The sequence below is a fragment of the Protopterus annectens genome, chromosome 11.part0 (assembly GCF_019279795.1).
Source record: "Protopterus annectens isolate FY-2018-M chromosome 11.part0, PAN1.0, whole genome shotgun sequence".
Taxonomy (NCBI): domain Eukaryota; kingdom Metazoa; phylum Chordata; order Ceratodontiformes; family Protopteridae; genus Protopterus; species Protopterus annectens.
In genome coordinates this window covers 20,470,022-20,486,921 of record NC_056745.1, presented here as the reverse complement: position 1 = coordinate 20,486,921, position 16,900 = coordinate 20,470,022, and the positions used below count along the sequence as shown (strand labels likewise).

At 39.3% G+C, this 16,900-nt stretch overlaps 1 protein-coding gene and 1 gene segment (V, D, J or C); both read right to left on the bottom strand.

The window, feature by feature from the left end:
- LOC122815134 overlaps positions 1-14,074 on the bottom strand; it is a 133,916-nt gene extending 119,842 nt beyond the window's left edge. Inside the window, exon 1 of the V gene segment in view lies at positions 13,982-14,074.
- LOC122815226 (gastrula zinc finger protein XlCGF57.1-like) overlaps positions 1-16,900 on the bottom strand; it is a 645,429-nt gene that overhangs the window by 54,954 nt on the left and 573,575 nt on the right. The window lies entirely within an intron of this gene.

Here is a 16,900-nt window from a genome sequence, read left to right as displayed (position 1 = left end):
CCACTTTTGTGGAGGGAAATAACTGTAGCAGTTCTCCATTCAGCAGGAACAAACCCTGTGGTTAGGCTATGACTGAAAAAGGTACTTAGTGGTGATGCTCGTTAATATTTTAGCCTGTTTAGAAGGCAGCCTGGGATGTCATCTGGTCCCATAGAGTCCATGTTCTTTGCACTGGACAGGGCTTTGAGGACCTGCTCTTCAAATATCTAAGGAGTGGGGTGGGGGAGGGCTTGTTGCAAGGGGATAAGGGAGTGAAATGTTCACCAAACCTATCCACTATCAGGTTTGCTATCTCTGTGGGGTCAGTATTTGTGATACCACTGGCCACCAGTTCTGCACATGCTTTGGTCTTACCCTTTAGGTTACGTACGTAGCTGTAAAAAGCTTTATGGTTATCCTTGGCAGTACCTGCTAGGTTTATCTGAAAGGAGCTCTTGAATGAATTGACAAGTTGTCTTATTTGCTGTTAAGGCTTAGGAGGGTGCTTTTCCATTGTTGGCTCCTTGTCTTTGTTTTCTTGGACAGCAACATTAGCATTTATTGTAGATTTCATTGATGCTGGAAGTCAACCATGGCAGCTTGATTTGACTTCAGGCTCGGGCTTTGATTCTATCTGGTACAGCCAAGTTTATACATTTATGCAAGTGATTGTACAGGGCTGTAGTGTACGTCTTGCTGTAGTTATTTCTTTCAGCTTGGGGTACGGCTTGGAATGCATTTATACCTTCACCTAAGAGGGTATAGTTTGCCTTGGTGAAGTTTTTTAGTCTGATTTCACCCTTTGTGAGTTCTGGTGTTAGTGTCAGTTCAAAAGTGACTGATTTGTGGTTTGTTTTAACTAATGAGGGTCCATCAGTTATAGCAGTGCACCTGTTTGACATGTTGGTGAGGACCAGATCTAGAATGTCTGTTCCTCTTATCATGGTATGGACAATTTGCTCCATGGCATTTGAATTCACAAAGTCAAGGAACTTTTGTGCTAGCGACTTCGGGCTAGTTTCCCAGTTGATGGTGGGATAACTGAAATCCCCCATAACCAGTGTCTTCAGTTTGGTTATGTAGGCTTTGTGGATATCATGACCCATGGAGGAGGATCTATAACTGGCTAGGACTTGAATGGGGGTCTTACCCAATGTAACCTGGACATGGAGTAAGTCCATGGAGTTCTCCAATCTAACTTGACATGAGGTGAATTCTTGGCCTACATTGTGTCAAACATAAAACAAGTGAAATAATGTAAGTGACATCTGCAAAAAATACAAAATTGCTCTAAATAGTGTAAATTGTATTGTCTCTTTAAGATGGACAGCTATATTTTTCATTAATGAAAGAGAATGCCCATAGGAACTGCTGTTAATGTGCAATTATTCTTTCAATATTATGTATAAAGGGAGGGTTATAGCTCTGCTCTTCAAAGAACTTGACCTCTTGATGCAGGAGATGTCTGGGAAATGTATTGTTGAAGAGAAGAAGGTATTTCAGAATATCCTGAAGAAGCCTGTATAACTTCTACTAGGGGTCCAGAAAGAAGGAAAGTGGTCACATGCACCTATGGACTGCATTAAAATTGGTATGAGAGGCTGTGTTTTTTTTTCCTTTTTGGGGAGCTAACGCAGAAGGTCTTGTATATATTTTCTTTTGCTTCATCAGTACACACAAGACTAGTCTGCACCAGTATTTACCCTTAGCAGTGTCAGAGTTTCAACAGGTAGGACACTCATCTTTGGTAAAGAAGGCTGTGAGTTCTATTCCCACACTCAGCTAGATGGATTGCTGACATTGCAGTGTAACATAAGGGGGGTGCTGCCTCCTGAGTGTGTCATCCTTTGGATGAGATGTTAAACAAAGGTTCCATCTGCTTGAGTTGGTGGATGTAAAGGATCCCACCATACCTATCAAACATAGTAGGGTAAGTTACCTGATGCCCTGGCCACATTTCCCAGTGTGACTAACCTGGTCAATGAAGAATAAATACAAAATAGTTCTTCCTTTTCTGTTTAATAATGCTACATTATTTTAGGAACTGGTGCTCTTTGCTGCACTATTTTATATTCCAAAATGCAAGATCTAATTCCTAAGACAGTGGCTGTTTGTAGATTGAACATACAGTGCTAGTAACTGAAGAGCCACAAAATAAAAAATCCAGAAAGAATTCAGCCTTGGACTGTGAAAATACTTATAGAGATTTGTTTTTTTTATTTTGCAGGGATGCATTGTCATTATGCATTCTTGAAAAAAAGAAAATTATTTATATAAGAAAGTGAGCAGAATATTAGCCAAAACACTTGTAAAACAAACATTCTCCAACAGGGTATATTAATGAATGAGAATAAACTGAGAAAAAGAAGCCTGGGGCTTCATATCACCATATTAAATTCGTAAAAAGCAAGGACAGGAAAGAGAATAAATGGCTACCATGTTAATTAATCTCATGAAACATGTCTAAACCTCCACAGATACTCATCAAGATGAAAGTAATAAAACTGAACTCATGAAAGATACAAAGACACACCATTTCTCATCCTCCCTCCAAGTATGACTCTTGAAAAACAGTGCTTAGAAAATGTGGGGGAAAAAAACAAAGCAAATAAAAAATGATTGAGTTAACTAAAATAACTGCAGTACCTGCAGCAATTACAAGGACCTGCCATCTCCCTTACATTTGCTAACTGCTGTCAGTGAGTATGAAAAAAAGAACTGAGGATAATGATATAATCCCACCTGGGGTAACATCCTCAGACGACCGTCTAATCAAAAAGGGTGGTGGCATAGCAATATTAGTCACCAAGGCTGTAGACAGGGGTTGGGTGGTTCACACAGCCTATCCAGATCTCGCCAAGGCATTCAATACCATCCCCCACTCTGGAATTATAGATAAGCTCACTAAACTAGGTATAAATCCCTATGTCACAAGATGGGCTGCCAACTGGCTCACTGACAGAACCCACACTGTGAAAGTAGCAGACTCCAAATCCGACTTCAGACCAGTGACAATTGGAGTACCACAGGGTTCAATCCTAGGTCATCTCCTGTTCGGTATCTACTTCTCTGAAGTACAGGCTAACATAGAAGGTCTTTGGCTAACTAAATTCGCAGATGACTGCAAACTTGGAGCCATAATCGAAACTCCTAATGATGTGGACATCCTACAAAAGGGCCTCACTGAGACATATGCCTGGTGTCAAAGCCATGACCTCAAGCTCAATGCCAAAAAGTGCATTGTCATCCCCTTTAGTAAAAACTTTGTACCCATGAACTACAACATAGGTGGTAGTATACTTAACATCGAAAGTGTGATAAGAGACCTTGGGACACAGCTGGACAGTAGTCTCTCCTTTGATAATCACATTGCCACAGTAGTCAAGAAATCCTTCTATGTGGCACACCTCATCACAAAAGGTTTCTCATCCAGAAAAAAGAGGTCAGTGTTCCCCTCTACTCATCACTCATTAGACCCATTATAGAGTACAATGCCCCTTTTGGTATTTGCCTCACAAGACATATACAACAACTGGAAAGGCCACAGAAATACCTCACAAAGAGGATTACTGGCCTCAAACAGATGCCCTACGCAGGCCGTCTCAAAAAACTCCAGCTTCACTCCATCGCATATCTCCTACTCAGAGGTGATCTCTGCCTAACATACAAAGCTATGTCAAACCCAGAGCTGTTGGACATGCTCCTCTTAAAGAAATCCCAATCCCTCCGAGCTACACCTTCTAGGGACCTAAACCTTGTCACCACAATAAACAGAACATGCCGGAGGGATAGATTCCCATCCCAGAGACTTCCCATACTCTGGAATAAACTACCTATCTATATCAAACAAAGCTCCTCATTAGCACTCTTCAAGAAAAATCTTGATGATTGGATGGGAAATAGGAAATTCACCCAGGGGATCACCTGTGTGGCTCGACAGTGGCACAGGAAAATAATTTTCTTGGGTGGCAAAAGCCAGGGTACCATTTTGGCTGGGCTTGTATAGGCCCCAGAGCCAATAGCCTAGTACCTACCTATGAACCTTTGAACCAATACTCTACAAAACTGAATTACTGGTTACCCAACTAGATACCAAACCACCCTCACCAAGTAATACTGAAATCTTAATCACCAAGCTACAGTTTAATACAAAAAAATCCATTTACATACTCTGCTGTTATATCCCCCCAGGCAATAATATTAACATCCTTGAAAATATACTGAGCTGGCTCTCCACTTCCAAGCAGACTTTAATATTGATTGGAATTGCTGCATTTCTCCCAAACCAACCTCTCACATAAACCTTTATGGCTTCAATCAAACCATTACCTCCCCTACTAGAATTAATAAATCCAGCTTCAAACAGAGCACCCTCAATTGGATTTTAGTCAATAGTAATCCCCCGGCTTATACCACTGGCTTTCTACCTGATGATATCAGCGACCACTTACCCACTTATATTACCAGACAAAAAAAACCCATATCCCCAACCATACAATTTTCAGAACAAGCAGGAATAAGAAATGTTTCAACCAAACAAACTTCCAAATAGAGCTCAAAGCTTGCAGTTGGTCTCCCCTAAAATACTTACCTCTTGAGGAGGCAGTTTCCTACTTCAACAATAAATTCCTGCAAATTCTTAGCCACCATGCCCCCACTCGGTCTATTAAAACCAGAGCAAAACCTGCTCCATGGCTAACCCAAGAGACCAAGCAAAAAAATGATACAGAGAAATAGAACATGGACTAAATGGTGTATCACTAAAAACATGTTTGACCACCAAACCTTTAAGCAGCTTACAAATTAAACAAAGAAATTAATACTCCTAGACAAGAAAAATTATTACTTGAAATTCCAACATGCTCAACACCAAAACCCTTAGAACTTCTGGTCAGGTATCAACAAATTACTACATCCAGGAAATTCTAAAACACGTACTCCTTCCAACCTCACTCAGAGTACACCCAACCAGATTGCTGACACTTTCAACAAATTCTTTTCTGACACTGTCACATCCCTAGCCAAGCCTTGTCACCTGCTGCCACCCAGGAACTTTACTCCCTGACCAATAAACCCCCCACTTTCAAATTGCAGCCAGTCTCAACATGTCTCATCCACACCCTACTTATGAAACGTAAACCATGTACACCCTCAGCTGACCTCCTCCCAGCTGAGTATCTGCAAATTGCAGTTGGAGTACTTGCCTAGCCTGTCTCCATTTTAATAAAATGAACCATAACTGAAGGCTTTATCCCATCCCTCTGGAAAGTCTCTCATATTATTCCTCTACATAATGAGGGTAACTCTAATGAACTCTCTAACTTCTGTTCCATAGCCCTACTTTCTCCATTAGCTAAACTCATGGAAAGATGCATTCATCGGCAAATGCTCGATCATCTTCTCCAAAACAATCTCCTAGCGGACTGCCAACACAGTTTTAGACCGTATCACAGCACAACTACTACACTCTTATCATTCACAGACCACATTAATAAAAATCATAATAACAACGTGCTGTCCTCAGCTCTCTTCTTAGACCTCTCCAAGGCCTTTGGTATGGTTAACCATAAACTCTTACTAAACATCCTTAAATATCTGGCATTAGACTCCCAGGCAATCCAGTGGTTCAATTCCTACTTAGAAAATAGACAGCAGGCAGTTCTTTGGGACAATCACATATCCTCTCAGCTTCCCATTAAAATTGGAGTCCCACAAGGTTCCATTCTTGGACCAGTCCTCTTCTCTGTATTTATTAATGATCTAAATATGTCCCTTCCACAAACCACCTGCATTCAATATGCAGATGACTCAACACTGATATGTTCAGCACCATCCCCAGCTGAGCTACAGACTAATACCCAAAAAGTATTTACAGCAGCTGAAAACTGGTCCTATTAATACTGTCACCTTCTTAACCCCAAAAAACTAAATTAATACTATTCACACCTACACAGAAATCCTCTACTTTAGACTTCGATATAGCATCTAAAAATGGGACAATAATATCCCGTGACTCTACCACCAAACTTCTAGGTGTCACAATAGATCATAATCTTAACTTCGATTCTCATATTAACTTAACCATCAAGTCATGTAAAATCAAAAAGAAAAGCACGACGCTAAAACATCAAAAAGTATGTTAGCGCTTTCGTTTACTGACAATGTGTAAACTTCTTCAGACAATTCATGTACAAAAAAACAGTCCTTAAATAATTGTAAAAAATGACATCATTTCCTAAAGCTGCCTTACCTCATTTTAAAGTAATAGAACGTAAATTAGAAAAAACGTAAAACAATCATATGACTATATTATTAAATTAATAAACTATATAAAATATATAAAACAATATAAGTTGTTTAACCTATCTAAGTAAAGCTTTCAATTTCAGAATACTTTTGATAGAAATTAAATCATTGAGACCTGGCGGAACTGAAGCATTGAATTTCAATTGCCATAAAACTTCTTTTTCTTCGAGTCCCAAGCTAATAGGTCCCCCTCTTTCATTGTCAGGTACTTTTTCAATAACCATAAATAGAAATTTATGCTCAAGATTTAATAGAGTATGTCTAGCTAGGGCGTTGGTAGAATTCCCTTTGCTAATTGCATAGATAGACCATTGAAGAATAGAATTTATTAACATTATTATGCAATTAGCAAAGGGAATTCTACTTGCCATTATTTCTGGCTTTGTCCAGATTTTTTGCACTAAAAAGTTGAAAGGTATGCCATACATACAGACACACACACACACACACACACACACACACACACACACACACACACACACACACACACACACACACACACACACACACACACACACACACTCTGCTTAGTGATAGGTAGCTACAGTGAGAAATCTTGACATACACAGACTCTGTGAAAATTACTATTGTTACCAGACAGAAATGCATACATATACAGATCCTCTGGATAAGACACACACACACACCACACACACTTGAAATAAACCATTCTACAATTTCCTACAGTCAGCACTTCTGCTTTCACCATGTCTTGTTTCTGTCTCAAAAACTATAACCTGAGTTATTTGCCCAAGTCTGGCAAAAGGTATCTCACCAACAGCTGGCAGTAGTACCCCTTTCATCTGTATATTTGTAACATTCATTTTCAGCTTCAAACACTATAGATTGTTTAGCTCAGAGATACAAGCTGTCACTGTATCCACTATAAGGCTAGAATCATGAATAATATCTATTACCAGTTCCCCTGCACCACCAATATTCTGTTCATACCTTTCAGCTGTACAGATTTTCACAAAATGTCCAGATTTTTGCCTTATATTTTTGGTCCAATTTTCTTAAAATTTTGATTATCTGGCATATTAGTGACAAATCATTGAAGAGTGAAGTTAGAAAATTTGTTGTGTCTTTCGGTTTTTCTCGGTTAGGGGTCGCCACAGCGGAACTCCAGTCTGCTAATGATTGGCAGTAGATTTTTACGTGCCAACTTGCCGGGCCTGACGCACAACCTTCAATGAAGGAATGCCCATTCACGCATGTCGCCACACAGAAGACGGTCTAACTGAGAATCGAACGGGGCAACTTCTTACTGTGAGGCAACAATGCTACCGCAGCACCACCACCGCAGTCCAAGAGTGAAGTTAATCTGTTGGTTACGCTATTTACTGAGTTTCACCGAGTTTCACTGAGTTTCATCTTGGTTCCAGCTTCCATCTGCCAGCTATTTGTGTTATTTGTCCTATTGGCGTTCTTTTTTTTCTTGGTTTTTTTTCGCCATGGCTGATGTGAGGGATGATGAACTTTTGGATTTGACTGTGCATGACATACCGAACTCCGCAACTAACACTTTGAGTGAGCTATTCATGGCCACTTTACTAGATATAAAGAGTTCATTGAAGGTTTTAATGCAGAGGTCCAATGAGAAAGAACGTTCTCCGATGACTAAACCACGTATTGAAAGACAACTGAGTCCGAACGCTTCATTTCTTGAATTGAACACAGTGGTGGAGACAGAAGACCGTCGTGAAAGGGATTATTGCCGTGCTGTGGCGTCTCGACCATGAGAAAAGTCTTCCTTGGACCTCCATGCAGGAACAAAAACCATTGAGGGTTTTCTCAACGGAATTCAGAATCCGTTCGGCAAACAAGGTAATCATAAACGTGGGTTTAACCATATTGACGTTAGCAACAAACGACATCTGCTTGTAAATTTGTTAAAAAGACATCGTTCTTTGGATATTGAAAATAGCTATTTCAAACATTGTGTTGATTTGGGCATTGTCCCCAAGGGCCTGAGATTTTTCAAATGCCCTAACGGAGTTACTAAAAAGTCGCCCTTTTTCAAAACTTTGAGTGTTTTTTTCAACACTGTGGGCATGAATTTTTTGAATTTGTTAATTGATAATAATGTCACCAAAATGGCTGATTTAAAAGTCGAAATAATTCAGTTAGAAAATGAGTTAAAGGAGTTGGTGGGTGACAGTAAGGTTGGAGAACTTTTCACTGTATTGCACAAGGAGTTGGAACAACATACAGCGGAGGTTATCAACCGTAAACGGGTCAAGATAACCCGTGATACTATCGCTTATGACAGTGGTACAGCTTACGATAATTTTGCCAACAAAGAGTTTTTAAGGGGTTCAAGAGGTGAAACGAACAGTCGCTTCACCTCGAAGCAACAGGCTTCTCATACTTTTGGGCGTTCCACACTTGTTTACGAAGCATCTGATCCAGTAGGGGTCAACAGTAACGGTGTGGGATACAGGTCTATGCATACGGAAAATAAATTAATTGACAATGACTCTGACAGACGGCTGACCAAGGAGTCAGGGGTTGACTCCCATAATGCTAAGAATTTTTTTACCGACGATGTCATTATTGGTAATGAGGGCACTGACATTGAAACTGATGGACAATTTGCCCATGTTGAAGGGTCAGTTCGACCCAAAGTCAAAGTTAGTAACAATGCAGTGGGCAATACCAATTCTGGTTCTAATTCTAATTCTACTTTTTTAAACAAAAAGGGAGGTCAACATCAAAGGAACACTGTCCTGACCCGCAGCCGGACCTTTTTGGGGTCCAGTTCTTCAACGGACGAAACCTAGAAAGGAATTTTGATCAGTTCAATATAATTAATCTGACAGAGCATTGTTTTTCTGAAAATGAACTTAATGTTTTGAAGTATGGTTTGAATTTCATTCCCACATTCAGGGCTAATTTGACCAACACTATTATTGATATCAAGAAGTTTTGTAGAAAACTGAATGTTAAATACACTTTGCATTTTTTGGCCAATAAGGGACAACCTCAAAAGTCTTTGGTGAAACCTTCTACCTTTACTCCACGTTTGCACAATACTATTAAAGTATTTGAGGAACAATGCATTGCTGATGTAAACAAAGCTTTGAGTGCAAAGAGGCATGTTGTAGATAATTTATCCACGGTTGAAAGGGTTGCCCTCATGAATCTGAAGTCTTTATGTCATCGCTTCAGGTTCATGAAAAGTGACAAAGGTAGCAACATTGTGATTATGGACCAGAATATTTATCAGACAAAAATGTTAGAAATTATTAACAACTCAGAGGAATACGAAAGTATTACTCTTTTTGATTATAAACGTAGAGTGCGTTTGATACACTCTGAGTTATATAGTCTGTTTATGACAGGGGACATTACAAGTGAGGTGTATGATTTTTGCGTAGTGACAGAGCCACGCATAGGGGTGATTTTTGGAATTCCAAAAACCCACAAAAATGTAAACAATCCACCCCTTAGGCCGATAGTTTCATGCCCACATTCTATCACTGAAGGTATTTCCTTAGTGATTGATTTAATTTTAGGTCCCACTCTTTTGAGTGAACCATCTTATGTGAAAGATTCTTGGCACTTTCTGAGTAAAATTGGTGCCTTTTTACAGGAGCACATTTTTGATCCTTCTAAGCATGTGATTTTCACAGTTGATGTTATTTCTTTATATACTTGCATTCCCCATTTAGAAGGGATTGATGCAGTTTGTGAATATTTAGCAAGAATAGGTGGTAGGTTCACTGCTGGGGCCATTTCAACCATTAGATTGTTTTTAGAATTAGTTTTAGAGAACATTTTTCTTTTTGGTAACAGCTACTACAGACAAAAGAAGGGGGTAGCGATGGGATCTCCGGCAGCTCCCGCTTTTGCAAACACAGTCATGGCCCTTTGGGAGTGTGAAGCATTACCCATTTTGAAACGTCAATTCAACATCCAATTTTTTTGTCGTTACATTGATGATTTATTTTTCATTATTGAAGGCAATTCCATTGTAGTTAATGAGTTTTTCCATGTAATGAATTCCATTTCCAGCTATGTAAAATTCACCTTGGGAAACATTGGTACTATGGTGAATTTTTTGGATGTATGTTTATATTGGGATGTAGATGAACAGCGTATTCACAGCAAGGTTTACCGCAAAGAGACCTTCACCAATGGGTATTTGCATCATTCCAGTAATCATCCTAAGCATACCATCAGGAACATCCCCCGAGGGCAGTTTATACGAGTGAGTAGGATGACATCCAAATGGGGTGATTTGATAGAAGAATTCCACACAGTTTTGTTTTTATTCATACATAGAGGGTATGACATACAGGGGTTAACTTTGGTTAGTGAAGAGATTCTCAGCAAACGTGACAGCATGTTTAGATCTATAATAGATTTTCCAAGTTCTTTTGACAGTGGCCATCAACAGCATGATCAAGGGAATGGTTACAATGTTGACAGCTTGTGTTCCTTTGATACCAGTTCTGATGGATCCTTGATCAGGCAGATTGTTATTGACAACTGGAAGATCATCAATGGCAATGAGGACATCAGACGGACACTAGGGGGTGGTCCTAAATTTGTTTTTAGGAATAAGTATAATTTAAAGGGAATTTTGGAAAACACTACCTCAGTGCCACCTACCATCAACATCAATAGGATTGGTATGCATGCTTGCCACAGCTGCAACATGTGCCGATTCATTTCTGAGGGACCTTATATTAAGATAGACAACTTTGATAGGACATTTAAAGTACCATGTTATGTTGATTGCAAAACTAAGGGGGTGGTTTACATTGGTCAATGTTCTGGCTGTTCTGCATATTACATAGGTATGACCACTCGGAGTTTAAATGTTAGAATTAGAGAGCACATTTATAGCATCAAGACGTGTGATGAAAGCAACGCTTTGTATAAACACACAAAAACTTGTAATGGATACAAAAAATTTTTATTCTCAGTTTTGGAAGTTGCACACACTGATCTCAGGGCAGGAGACCACAAGAATTTCTTAGAACAGCGTGAAACTGTGTGGCAGATAAAACTTAACTCTGACAAGTTCCCAGGTCTTAATGATTATATAAATATAAAATGTTTTTTAAAGTATAGGAAATTACAAGTGAACAAGGAAATTAATTCCTTTTGGTTTTTTAGCTAAAAACAGAATGTACCTTTTTAACTATCAGGTTAATTGATTTTAATTGAGTAATTGGTTGTTAATTATGTGAGTATTTAAATGCATTGAATTCTGGTCTTTTTTGTATTCTGATGAAGTTTTTACGAAAGCGTGTATTAAACTGTTGGTTACGCTATTTACTGAGTTTCACCGAGTTTCACTGAGTTTCATCTTGGTTCCAGCTTCCATCTGCCAGCTATTTATGGTTAACCATAAACTCTTACTAAACATCCTTAAATATCTGGCATTAGACTCCCAGGCAATCCAGTGGTTCAATTCCTACTTAGAAAATAGACAGCAGGCAGTTCTTTGGGACAATCACATATCCTCTCAGCTTCCCATTAAAATTGGAGTCCCACAAGGTTCCATTCTTGGACCAGTCCTCTTCTCTGTATTTATTAATGATCTAAATATGTCCCTTCCACAAACCACCTGCATTCAATATGCAGATGACTCAACACTGATATGTTCAGCACCATCCCCAGCTGAGCTACAGACTAATACCCAAAAAGTATTTACAGCAGCTGAAAACTGGTCCTATTAATACTGTCACCTTCTTAACCCCAAAAAACTAAATTAATACTATTCACACCTACACAGAAATCCTCTACTTTAGACTTCGATATAGCATCTAAAAATGGGACAATAATATCCCGTGACTCTACCACCAAACTTCTAGGTGTCACAATAGATCATAATCTTAACTTCGATTCTCATATTAACTTAACCATCAAGTCATGTAAAATCAAAAAGAAAAGCACGGCGCTAAAACACCAAAAAGTATGTTAGCGCTTTCGTTTACTGACAATGTGTAAACTTCTTCAGACAGTTCATGTACAAAAAAACAGTCCTTAAATAATTTTAAAAAATGACATCATTTCCTAAAGCTACCTTACCTCATTTTAAAGTAATAGAACGTAAATTACAAAAAACGTAAAACAATCATATGACTATATTATTAAATTAATCAACTATATAAAATATATAAAACAATATAAGTTGTTTAACCTATCTAAGTAAAGCTTTCAATTTCAGAATACTTTTGATAGAAATTAAATCATTGAGACTGGCGGAACTGAAGCATTGAATTTCAATTGCCATAAAACTTCTTTTTCTTCGAGTCCCAAGCTAATAGGTCCCCCTCTTTCATTGTCAGGTACTTTTTCAATAACCATAAATAGAAATTTATGCTCAAGATTTAATAGAGTATGTCTAGCTAGGGCGTTGGTAGAATTCCCTTTGCTAATTGCATAGATAGACCATTGAAGAATAGAATTTATTAACATTATTATGCAATTAGCAAAGGGAATTCTACTTGCCATTATTTCTGGCTTTGTCCAGATTTTTTGCACTAAAAAGTTGAAAGGTATGCCATACATACAGACACACACACACACACACACACACACACACACACACACACACACACACACACACACACACACACTCTGCTTAGTGATAGGTAGCTACAGTGAGAAATCTTGACATACACAGACTCTGTGAAAATTACTATTGTTACCAGACAGAAATGCATACATATACAGATCCTCTGGATAAGACACACACACACACCACACACACTTGAAATAAACCATTCTACAATTTCCTACAGTCAGCACTTCTGCTTTCACCATGTCTTGTTTCTGTCTCAAAAACTATAACCTGAGTTATTTGCCCAAGTCTGGCAAAAGGTATCTCACCAACAGCTGGCAGTAGTACCCCTTTCATCTGTATATTTGTAACATTCATTTTCAGCTTCAAACACTATAGATTGTTTAGCTCAGAGATACAAGCTGTCACTGTATCCACTATAAGGCTAGAATCATGAATAATATCTATTACCAGTTCCCCTGCACCACCAATATTCTGTTCATACCTTTCAGCTGTACAGATTTTCACAAAATGTCCAGATTTTTGCCTTATATTTTTGGTCCAATTTTCTTAAAATTTTGATTATCTGGCATATTAGTGACAAATCATTGAAGAGTGAAGTTAGAAAATTTGTTGTGTCTTTCGGTTTTTCTCGGTTAGGGGTCGCCACAGCGGAACTTCAGTCTGCTAATGATTGGCAGTAGATTTTTACGTGCCAACTTGCCGGGCCTGACGCACAACCTTCAATGAAGGAATGCCCATTCACGCATGTCGCCAGACAGAAGACGGTCTAACTGAGAATCGAACGGGGCAACTTCTTACTGTGAGGCAACAATGCTACCGCAGCACCACCACCGCAGTCCAAGAGTGAAGTTAGAAAATAATGACACATATTTGAGTTTCAAACTTCATACCCTTCAGAAAAGTTATGCTAATGTAAAACCTGTTATTCTATCAACTTTCTAAGTTTGTAACAACAATATTTAAAAAGTGTCCCTATTTTTGGGCCTTTGTCTCACTTCTATTTATGGCTTTGTCCAGATTTCTTTCTCTAAGAGGTTGAGAGGTATGGTATGTATGTGTGTGTGTGTGTGTGTGTGTGTGTGTGTGTGTGTGTGTGTGTGTGTGTGTGTGTGTGTGTGTGTGTGTGTGTGTGTGAGAATGCACATCCCTTACCTCCAGCTTCATGGTTCTGGTACTGTTTCAGACTCCACCACTGACTGCTAGGCTCAGTGGATAGACCTTGTGTTCAATGTTCTCAGGGTAAGCAAAAAATATAATCTCAAAAACATAAATAATTTAAGGTGCTTTCTTAGATTTCTATAAACCACCCGAGAAACAGATTCTTCCTGTCTGACACTGAAATGTGTCCCTATCCTATCTAAACATATTATTAATATTCATTACACAGAAATAGAGGGGAGGGGAAGGAGGAGGGTCTTTTAAATAATTAATAAGGCATACAACCAGACACAGCCATAGACCATTGTACTGCATATAATATACTCAGGTTACAAATCGGCAGTGTTTCTTCCTGTCAATTTTTTTAATTTCTTTTTTACTGAGAGCATATATTAAAAACCAAACCTCAGCTATCCTGACAAAATGATGAGATTTAGACTAAATGTCTGCGATGGCTGTTTGATAGCAATTTTAGTTCCTAGGCAAACAGTATACACTGATATTACTGCTTTTTATGTTAAGCAGATGAACAGCAAAAGCTACTAGTTTAAAGAAAGCTAAATGTTCTGAGCATAAATGCTTAGCAAGAAATTCTGATACCACTATAAAAAAGGCAGAAGTGACAGGCAGGCAGGCAGAAGTGACAGGCAGGCAAGGAGGCCAAAACAACTGCAAATTTGCAATGTCAGATGAAATATTTGGTTTTGTTAAATGTTTTAATTACAGAACGGATTTCCCCTTATTAAAGTATTCCTAGGGTATCTTTTGTAATAAAAAAAATCAGAAGTCATCCTTTGGCTTCATTCTTTGTATTAAAAGTATGGACATCCAAACGTACCAGCAGATCCTGTACCTATTTGTCCAGGCACTTTACTTTGCCTGTATCAGCGTGGTTGACCCCTTCTTACTCTAAGCATGATAGGCCACTCACCAAGCCTACATGCATATAGGAGTTAGCAACCATGAATCTATTACAGTAAGCAAGTTAAACAATCACCTATGATTTTTGACACTATACAGTACTTAAAAACATATCAGTGAGTGGATCACTAAATGCAAATGATACAAAAACTTGAAGCAGGCATATTACAAACAATGCAAGGCTATTTAAAAGTGAGTAAGTACTCAATTACAACACTACAATTAAATCTCAACTATACAAAGAAATGTAAATTGCATCTCAGCTTTTTACTGAGGCTGACCAGGGAGTTCCTCCAATCATGGGATTTTACTCTTTTTTGCAACAGTTTCTTTCTTCTGTGTTAGAGTTTGTTTATGGCAGGGGACCACCAGATTGGCTTCCTTTTCTTGGATTCTTGGAAGATAGCATCTTGGTTCTGTTAGGGATTACACGATCCACGCACTCGTGTAAGTGCTTATAAAGTGCATTTGTGTAGGATTCATCAGTCGTACCTCTATTGTCCATCTGCATGGGTGTCGTGAAGTTTGCCACTTAAGAAGCGTGAAGTTGGCTTTGGAGAAATTTTTTACTGTGGTTTCCCTAATGGGGGGTGGGGGCGGGATGTGGATGTCTAGGGTGATTAGCTTGTGGTCGGATCTGACCAACGAGGAATTGACCTCTGGTGTGGAACACCAGTTGCCCATGTTGGTAATGACCAGGTCTAGGATATTGCTGCCCCTGGTGGGGATGTGGATAAGATGATCCAAGGCATTGGAATTTATGAATTCCAGAAAACATTCAGCAAAAGAGTTGGTACATGAGTAGTTTTCCCAGTTAATGGTGGGGTAGTTGAAATTGCCCATTAGTAGGGTGTTAGGTTGTACCCTAATATTTTCCAGTGTATCAAGAAATGAGCAGTGGAAATCCTGGGGCATGGTGGGGGATCTGTAGCAAGCTACAATTTGGACTGCGGTCTTGCCTAGAGTTAGTTGCACTTGAATAATCTCGGATGCATTATGCTGAGCAACTGGCCTGGAGGTGTGGATATCCTTAATGAATATGGACACACCTCTGCCTTTAGTGTTTCAGTCCAGGTTAGGTGGCCAAAAGGTGTGGTATGAATTATAGCCTGGTAATGCAGGGGTGCTGTCTGGAGCCTTGAACCAGGTCTCTGTCACTGCACAGATGTCGATGTTCTCCATTTTAAAGAGTGCCTCGAGTGAGTGCATTTTGAGGTTTAGACTTCTAGCATTGCATAGTATTACCCTCAGATTTTGCTTGCTTGTACCTGTTACAGTGGTGAGTTTGTCATTTGAACCTTGCCTAAAAAAGGCACTATAGGGGTGGCAAGAGCCTTAGCTAGTATCCAGAATCCCAAGGGCGACAGATGCAGGCCATCTCTGGCAAAGCATCATGGTCTATCAATCATGTCATCCCAGACAGACAGATACTGGATCCCCTTAGAATGACATCAGTAGCTTAGCCAATTGTTGAAGTCAGTCATTTTGTCCTTGTACTGTGGTATCATTCTGAGTGATGGCAGGATGCTAATCAGGGTCAGGGTTATACCTGACTGGGCTACAAGATCAGAGAGCTCCTTCATGTCTCTTTTCATGTAGTCCAGGGAGGTACGTCTCGGGTCATTCACACCAACATGGACAATGAAAGAGTCATATTTGTTCTTTTTGTGGAGTGACCTGAGTGCGTGCATTATGTGGCAGATCCTGGCACCGACAGGCAGCTGACATTAACTTTCTCCTTGTTTAGCCTGGTGAGTGGAACATCAGTGTGCCTGACTATAGAGTCACCTATGACTAAAGTGCTGGGTACGTTGTTATGCCTTATGGGCTGTGGTTGAGTGGCACACTGACTTTGTGGGCTATGTGTCATTTGGGTTGTGTTAGGGGTTGGAGGTTGCTTGCATTTCTGCTTTCTGATACATTCTGTACATGCAGGGGTTCAGCACCATTCCCAGCTGATACATTCTGTACATGCAGGGGTTCAGCACCATT